The 9,285-nt window shown below is 33.1% G+C and overlaps 1 protein-coding gene across 2 annotated transcripts in view; it reads right to left on the minus strand.

The window, feature by feature from the left end:
• The window catches only part of LOC119637288 (homeobox protein 2), a 124,447-nt gene that overhangs the window by 45,635 nt on the left and 69,527 nt on the right, over positions 1 to 9,285 (minus strand). Inside the window, exon 1 of one of the 2 annotated variants that reach the window (XM_038033221.1) lies at positions 3,185 to 3,206. The exons of the other annotated variant lie outside the window; for it this stretch is intronic. The gene's annotated coding sequence lies outside the window, so the exon portion shown is untranslated. Of the gene's footprint in view, positions 1 to 3,184; positions 3,207 to 9,285 lie in introns of those variants that run through there. 2 annotated transcript variants of the gene reach the window in all.

The raw sequence follows: 9,285 nt of genomic DNA on the forward strand, positions 1-9,285 counted from the left end.
TATGCATAGATTGTTGCAAAATATAATCTGTAGCTTTAGCCAGGTGATTAATTTTTTCCGAAAATATGCTCCGCATGGAATGTGTATTAAACCGAAACTAAAACTGAATATATGTGATGGACTTGACTGACGCAACTTTTGAAACGCAACGCAACGACCACACATTACACAGCTACGTAAATGTACATGTATGGCAGGCAGACAATACAGTAAAAGTATCACCTAAACTTATATACATGCACATGTAGCCCATTAACACACACACACAAACACACACAAACACACACACACACACATACACCCATTTAACAAATGAATACAACACCAAACTTAACAAACAACGAAAATACATATAAAAGCATAAAAACATGCTTGTATAATACTTGTGTAGATAGGTAATATCGTATGTATGTATATTGAATAGCAAACGGAGAGCAACAGAAAAAGCAGAACATAACATAGAGCGTGTCAGTTTTTTAGCTACGAGACGAGTAAGACTCTTGTAAACATACGGACAGACATTTACATGTGCGCCAGCTAAAACGAGGCTCTGCCGGGACACCGTCTATGGAAATATATATAAGCCAAAAAAAAAAAAAAAAAAAAAAAAAAAAAAGAAAAGGGAAGCATGCACAAGCAAACAACGCGTAATATAGTGAGCAGCGGGACGTCGATATAGCTGCAAAATAATAAAAATAATAATAATAACTAAAGCAACACAACAACACAAAGAACATATCAACACAATCATTGAAGTGTTTCGTTGTACAACTCTTAGCGAAAACTCTCATCATCCGTCCATATTGGTAAGAAAATGTTCAAAAGAGAGAGCGCATGCACCTGAGAGAGCTTCAATATATAAACAAAGAGATTTAAGTGCGATACACTTAAATCTGAAAGTACGATTGAAACAACTACATATTTTTCGCAGAGTTGTTGCAAAATTTTTTAGGTATCACCGAACGATGAAGATAAACTTAATTTGTCAGATCGTTTGTTGCACTTCCAACTATAATATTCATTGAAGATACGTGCGCATAAGATCGTTGAGCTACCTACCCATTCATTATCGTTTTTGTACGGATGTCTTAAGGTTAGAAAAAATTGGGGCAGAAAGCTTGAGTTTGGAGCACATGGAAACTCGATTAATTACAAAACAAAAAACATGTTAAGCTTGAAAATGAACATAATCAAGTCACGAAAAAAAATCAATGATTGTGAGGAAAGGTAGAAAAGAAAACAAACAACTTTAAAATATTTCTGGATGAAAAGACTAGCACACAAGTGTACATATCAAATCAATGGGAATAGAAATATTCTTCCAAGAATAAACATAATTAGTAGTCCCCTTAAATGACAAATACCAATAATGAATGAAAACCCAATTAGAAGGGTATAATTCTTTTAAAGTAAGTTGTTGTTAATTGCATTGTTAATTGCAACAAATATATTGTCATTCACCGAATTTTTACTACATTTTACATCGGCTATTGGCTTTACATTTCAAATTATTAGCAACAATATTTCTAGTTTTTTTTGTTTTCAATTTTTTCTCTTCAGTTCTTCTGTATTCTTCAGTATTTGCCAGCGCCAGGGAAAATTTTGAAAATGTAACTGAAAGAACTGATGTGTTCCACGTTTGACACGGACGAGTCGATCTAAAAGCTTAAGACTTTAATTAAGAATTAATATACTTTAGGAGGGCGGCGGAATATTTTAGACAGGTGCTATATATGGTGTAGTAACGAATTCCTTCGATTATATTTATATACGGGATATATTTCTTTTTTTAGGTTAGAAGTATCCATGATTCGGTACTTATTCGGCGATATTCGAGGATACTAAATACATGTAATATTCATGTACATCTTTCAAGAATTCGGAAGATTGAATTTCCGATCTTCAAGAATTCAGATATGCAACAATAGAAATGAAAGGTAACTTTGTTTATCATTGAATAGATAGTAGTGTACACAGTTAAATCTAATCAGCCCACATAACTTAACAGACCAGTTTTTGAATAACGAAAAAGAGCAATTGCAATTACGATAGCAAAAGCTTACCAATTCAATTTATTTGTAATTAACGGGACGTACGATCAGATCAAGCCAATCATCAGGCGCTGACTTAATTGATCGATTGTTTGGTAATCCCTTCAAAAAGTGATATTGATTCGCATGTACAAATTCACTGCGTCGCTCAGTTTAATAAATTCAATGTTAACTCAATGTGTGAAAAGGGAGAGGCTAATCACGGTAGTCATCACGGTGTGCCAGCTTTTTAAATTATCAAAATTATTATATTAGCACAAAAAGTATATATAAAAAACCTTCAGCTACTAACTGAAACAATTTTCAAATACCTGTAAAATTTGTGTTCCACTTATTAAGTAAACCTGAGTCACTACTGTATTATTAATTTTATCTAAAATTGCTTCGCTTGTTTTATATTCCAAATTACACGCATTTCTTTGGGCTATGCACAGACAGATCTCCACACATATGTATGCAAATATTCGCATATGATTGTCTGCAGTTTAGGGCGTGAGTAATACATAAAATAACAAAACACACGCACACAAAAACACCATATATATATATATATATATATGCAACTATATATCTATAAAATTGTTGAAAGAGTTAAACAAAGCGTGCAATGTTTTTATAACTCATGAGAATAATGTGAAAAGAGACGCGGTGAATGAGAGAGCGAAACATAAAGCGAGCTAATCCGAGAGTATAAACACAATTTAAAGCACCATTGATTGTATTTAAATATTGGTGATGTTGGCAATTCAACCTTTTTTCTTTTCTTTCCTCCTTTAATTTAGTTAGTTAGTGCCTTTAATTTCACACAAAGAATAACAAACTTAAACAAAAAATAAATATATTTGTACATACACACATGCATGCATACATACGTACATATATATGTATATATATATATATATATATATGCATAAAATATTATTTATTTTAGCAGAAAAACACAATACTGTTCGTCATAACCAACACCGTCGTCTAGCACATGTTACGCAAAATTAATTTTTTTTATACTTTAAATAAAAAAATATTTAAACGAAAACATATAAAATATTTGCAAATGTCCATATGTAAATAAGTATGTGGATATATAAGTATAAAAATATTTTTCTACACACACAGTCACGACTTCAACTCACGTGATGCAAACAGTGCAGCGTCAAAAACGCAACTAACCAGCCATCAGCCAGTCATTCAAAGCTATGAAAAATATGCATGTATGCTTGTGCATGGATGTATGACAATGACACTATACTACGCATGCATACATAGATACATACATACATACGTACATACATACGTGCATGCATATATATATATATATATATTTAAGTACATATGCATACTTACTACAAAGTATATATAGTACAAACGCTCATCGTAGTATTTAAAATTCTGTTGGTAGTGGTATGATTGTATCAATGTATACCATTGTTGTATGTGCTATTGTCGTTCGATACCACAAACACAATGTGCACACATAACAACCCTGGATCGGTGTTTATTTTCTTCTTTTTTTTTTTTTTTTTTTTGCTTATTGTTCATCTGTATGTTATTTTGTTTTGCTCTATGTTTCAGGTTTTACTTATTTGGTTTATAATTAGCAGGAGTCAATCTGGTAGTCAATCATAGCACAAAACATGGCTCTCTCGCGAGCGCGCGCTCTCTCTCTTTCTCTCTCTCCGTATATGTCTCTCTTTGTCTTATTACTACCCAAACGCCGCAAGTAAATTGCGGCCGAAAGTTAGTTAATGTGTGTGGGTGCGTGTGTTTGAATGTGTATTTTTCTTATTCCCAAAAGTTTCCAAAAACTATGTTTGTTGGGGCGTTTGTTATTCATTCTTTCTCCTTCTTTCTTATTGCGAGTGTTCTTTCGCAGAAACTTTAGCTTTTTAGTTAACACCAGTAATGCATGTTTTACTATGTTGAACAGTTGTATAGTCAGAGTTGCCAAAGTTTTATATGTCATTATAAGTCTGTCTACAATTAATTATCATCATTATGTATCGTATACTTTAATTCTATTTGATTGATTCTTTTCTATCATTTAAACGTGAAAAGATAAATATTTGATGATAAAATGTCCGCTACTTGGCATCTCTATGCAATTACAATTAACTCATCTTTGATACCATTTTGATTTTGCATTAAAGCGGCCTTAATAAAAAATTAAACGATAGATGAATATTTGCTCTTTACTTACCAGTTACTTACGAATGGATTATGTCGTTACAAACGTATGTCTTTCTTCACGTATAACTTGTTATCTATTTTCATTCATCTTGTCATTGCATTTGCAGCCGCAAGATATATGCTATGAATATACATAACCCATATATATATATATATATATATATATATACATATATATATCATTCATATAAGTATCATAAAAGCGAGATTCTGAACCAATTTGCTATGTGTATCCATTTGCCGGTGAAATTTTAAAAGTTATAAAACTTGGAACTTTGCCAGGGAACCCGGAATAACCCGCTAGAAGTTGACAAATGGAAATCTACAGGCCTAACTTTTAAAATTGGAAAATTTCAATTAGCTCTGCGATAACTTTCATTATTTTAATATTACAAATGAGGTATAATTTCTGCCAAGTTTTTTTGGTGAAATTTAACATTGAACGAGTTCTTATTCAAAGCATTGCGGATCGCTACACACTTTTTCTCCCATTATCCAAAATATGAAACTCGTGCAGAGAAAACAACTAGTGTTCTGAATGTATTTAGACAATTGAAATCATTGTTAATCAAAAGGAGTAATACTCGGCCGAACACAACAGGGAAGAAGATAGCACATACCAGTTCAATGCTGTTAACATTTCTCGCAACAGTTCTTTCTTGAGCCGTTTCCTATTATCGCTGGTTTAGTTCGGTTGGAGCAATTTTCAATATGCTAACATACAAGTGAATCGCCAAATTCAAGTGCCGTGGATATTGAGACCTATCGTTGACTTTAGTAATTCCTCTAGTTTGCATTATGGCCATTTGAGCAGTTAATGTCCATTGCACAGCACTATGGGGTACCTGGTACCGGTACATAAAGCTTACTACCGTATTCTGAGCAATATCGCAGAGACGTCACAAGTTACAAGCATTTTTTTTTTGTTTCTTTCGTTGCTTTCATCAGGACGAGCGACGGAGAGAGAACCGAGTCTTGTCGTACTCATCCAATTGTGTGCATCTTATTTAAGATAAATCTGTCGATTACAACTCTTCTTGAACGGTTATTCACAAAAATTCGATATAAATTAAGCGAAATTCTCATCGCCACCTATCGCAATCAATTTGGAATTTGGGGCTTAGCTTCATGACGTAGTCTGTCGAATGCCTGTGAGATATCCAGTGCAACGATCGCACTCCTACTGAAATGGCGAATAGCTCGGATTGATTAGGACATTGAACTCCCAATGGACCGACTTTTGCAAAAGTCTTATTGTCTATCGCAAATGAGATTATTACTTTGCAGATATCTTATCAGATGGTAGTTGACCTTGGCTATTGCACAATGGATTGCAAGAGAGCGGCAATTAGCAGGGTTTATGGGGTTACATGTTAGACATGGGCAATCTCCCAGCAAGTTGCAAAAATATCAACACGATAGTACTTATTGAAGAGCCTTTTGGACTATGGCTGCGATACCATCTGGTCGAAGACACTTTCGAGTATTGAGTCAAGAGTCAAATAGAAATGAATATAGAATTAATGCCCAGCAAAACTTGAAGAATTTTTTATTTGCCATAGGGTAGAACAAAAACATAGCAAATGGCAATAGCAGAAGCAGGCGCTGCCCTTTTCGAACATACTATATGTTTTCGTAGCGCGAATTTCTTCTTTTGTTGCTCTGCTTTTACTCCTAAGGAAGGAGAAGTCAAAAGAAATATGTGCAGAATGGTGAAAATAAATTTTGAGATTAGCGACCACATTCCGAGCAATGTCACAGAGAAGTCACAAGACATTTTTTTCTTTCTGGCGTTTTTGAATTAAGGACTTTGTTTTTTTTTTACTATCCATTCCAATTATGAGACGAATTTACGTTGGATTTGTACTTTAATGTTAATCCAATTCATAAATATAGACAATGAAAACAGTTTATAATTGTCTGGAACAGATTGTAATTGTCTTTTCTTTTACATTATCTCTCTAGCTAAAGCTCAGGTACATCAAAATTGAAAATGATAGTAAACCACAATATTCTCTCTCTATCTGATCAGAATAGGCCGTCTTTTTAAAAAAAAAAATTGTAGCCTAACTAATCCATATAGCCGCGACGTTATCCTCATATCGAAAGAATGCAGAGCGTTTTCTGAAAATCATTGCAGGCATTAGTCAACCTATAGAATTGGGGCTAGTTTAAAGGTGGCTCCTATATACTCATTTGTTTTGAAGATAACAATTTCGATTACAATTACTAATGGTATATTATTATTAAAGCTGTTTTAAATACACCCAACGGATCGGGTATGTGAGCTTAAAAGATAGTTTTGTAAAATAAAACAATTATCATTGGCAGTGGCATTTAAAATTTTTCCCAATTTCTTAGCGTCACGGTTCAGCTGCCAGCAGATTATTTTAAGGCAAAATTTCGTATAAGAAGAGTTAATGGATCATCGGATAAGTCTTTGTCGACATTCTTTGGTGCTAAAATTTTTTAATGGAAACATGAGCAAAGTCCAACACCATAGACTTACTCCTCGACCCAAGGTAATAATGCAAATCGATGCGATCGTATCTGAGACTGCCAATACAAGTCAAAAAAAAAAATGTTGCTACTTTACTTGTAAAGTGAACGAAGCAGAGTATTAACCGCAGAAAAACTGTGAAAATGTATCTTCCTTGCAAATTCACAGGGTCATATTCAGTGTATCCCCAAATGGTAAACAAATAAAGTGAATAAGAAAGTCGACATTGATATTGAAAGCCATCATCAAAACGTACTGGGCAAGATGTGACCAGGGTTATATGGAATAAAAGTGATATATAGACTGTAAAGAATTTTACTACGCCCTTTAAAGTCTACCCTTTGTGCTCATTTTAATAGTATTAATACGAAAGATGATGAAAATATTTATAAAAACTATTTAAATATTTTATAATTTCATGAACGGCAACTAAAATTCGACTTAAAAGCAAATATAAATATCTTAATAGTTATTACGGCTTGACATAGTAAGTGTCATTGTTTAAAATTTGAATACAATGTTCATCTCTCTCTTCTCAATTTCGATAGGGTAGGCAGGCAATGGAACACATTTTACAAGATATCGAAAGTGCATTACAAAGCGTATAATACATAAACCAGATTTGTTACTCAGTCTAATTTACAATTCGTAGTGTATTTCAATGCCAATCAAAAGAATTCATTTGAATTTCTTTTCAAATTGTTTCCTACCGTTCTTTGATTCTCTTTTGAAGGAAATGCAAGACCAGGTAAGCACATTGTTAAGGGATATTTTAAGTGGACAAAAAAACAAGGGTTGTTTTCATCTTTTGCATATAAACTTATTGTTGTGGTGTGACGTGAATGATGTTTGCACGCTCAAGAAAGTTCCCTCAACAATCATCTTAAGGGGGCGTCGTGGTCTAAAACGGAAATATCGTCTTTATGTGGGTAACAAATAAAATATAATTAAATTTGAAAAAGTACAAGCCTCAAATTTATAAATTAACCTGAAAAAATAAATAAGACTCATATTCTCACCAACTGTTTTTCTTTTTCCTTTTCTTTTTCTTCTTCTTTTTTTTTTTTTTTTTTTTTTTCCTTATATCTCTTGTTCTTGCCGAGCATGTTGTTCCTATTGCATATCGTAACCTTTAATGTGTTTTGTAGCTTTCCTAAAACTTGAGAAGAAAACCGGCTTCATCTATACTTAAATGATAGTGACAGACCGGATTTTATGTTCCATTGCCATTGTGTTTCATTATTGCAGACAATCCTGCGTATAAAGTAAACAAAACAAAAGCTGAAAGAGTTGCATGCCCAGTACATACATGCGTAATAAAATAGGTGTGTAGGTGGTAGTGGCGATGGTGGTTCCTGTATATCTTATTTAACTTGCATGAGTAAAAAAATTTTTATTTTTAGAAATCTCAGCTGGGACTCACTCTGTTTTAAACGAACCATACGAAAAACAATAACATGCTCGTGCACATAAATAAATCCTGTTTTCATGCACAAAAACGATCAGCATAAAACAGAGACTTTGTGTTTGTTATTTCTTTATTTATTTACTTTGTTTTCTTTTTTTTTTTTTTTTTTTTTTTTGCTTTAAATGAAAAGCTCAGATTATTTCATGCGAGGGCATATACAAACCTAACGAATATGTTTCATAAAAAGGACGAAACGATAAGCGCACTTATAATACAGCATGTCACCGCATGCATACGTGCAAGCATATGTATGCAAACAACACAACCTTCTTACATATTTACTATATATACGTACGTATACAGAATATGCAAACAAATAACCCGCAGAACATCATGTACACACGATATTTATACGAAACACATGATATTTGTGTACCTAGTGTAAGAAAACATAACCGAACTATAACGGCGACTATGATAAGGCATAATATACATACATATATATGTGTACACACATAATAATTATGATTCTTTAAAAATAAGCCAAAAAAAAAAAAGAAAAGAAAAGCACGATACAAATACGCACATACATAAAATTTCTTCAATTACACTTATATTATTATACCGGTTGAATGTCAGAGGATAGACTTGAGTATTTCCAGGAAGCAAATTGATAAAGTTACTATTATGTTAAAGCGTCTTTGATCGTCCAAGCCAATCATTTCTTTAACAAATTTTATAAAACAGCCTTTACTTACAAAACTCGTCTGCAATGAAATATTGAAAAAACAGTTGAATGCTACATAGATATACGTATGAAGGACATACGAGCTGTTTGTACCTGCAGTAATGACGGATCTTGAATGCGATTCATGTCAATTAACTCAACCTGGCTCTCTTTTATAATTGTGAAACAATCAGTTAACTAATCGAGATAATTTTTGCATAGACTCCCTCCTTCAAGCCAATCTTGCTGGTTATTTTTCTATTAAACGTTAAATCGACATCTGTTTATACTTAAAATAAGTTGCTAAGAATAATGTTCATAAAGTCATATATGGATATGTGAAGGGGGGAGGGGGGGTGGGGGTGGGATTAGAGTCATTTTCGTTCGAACATAATCCATGCAAATTAATTAA

Source organism: Glossina fuscipes, unplaced genomic scaffold (genome assembly GCF_014805625.2).
Source record: "Glossina fuscipes isolate IAEA_lab_2018 unplaced genomic scaffold, Yale_Gfus_2 59, whole genome shotgun sequence".
Lineage (NCBI taxonomy): Eukaryota > Metazoa > Arthropoda > Insecta > Diptera > Glossinidae > Glossina > Glossina fuscipes.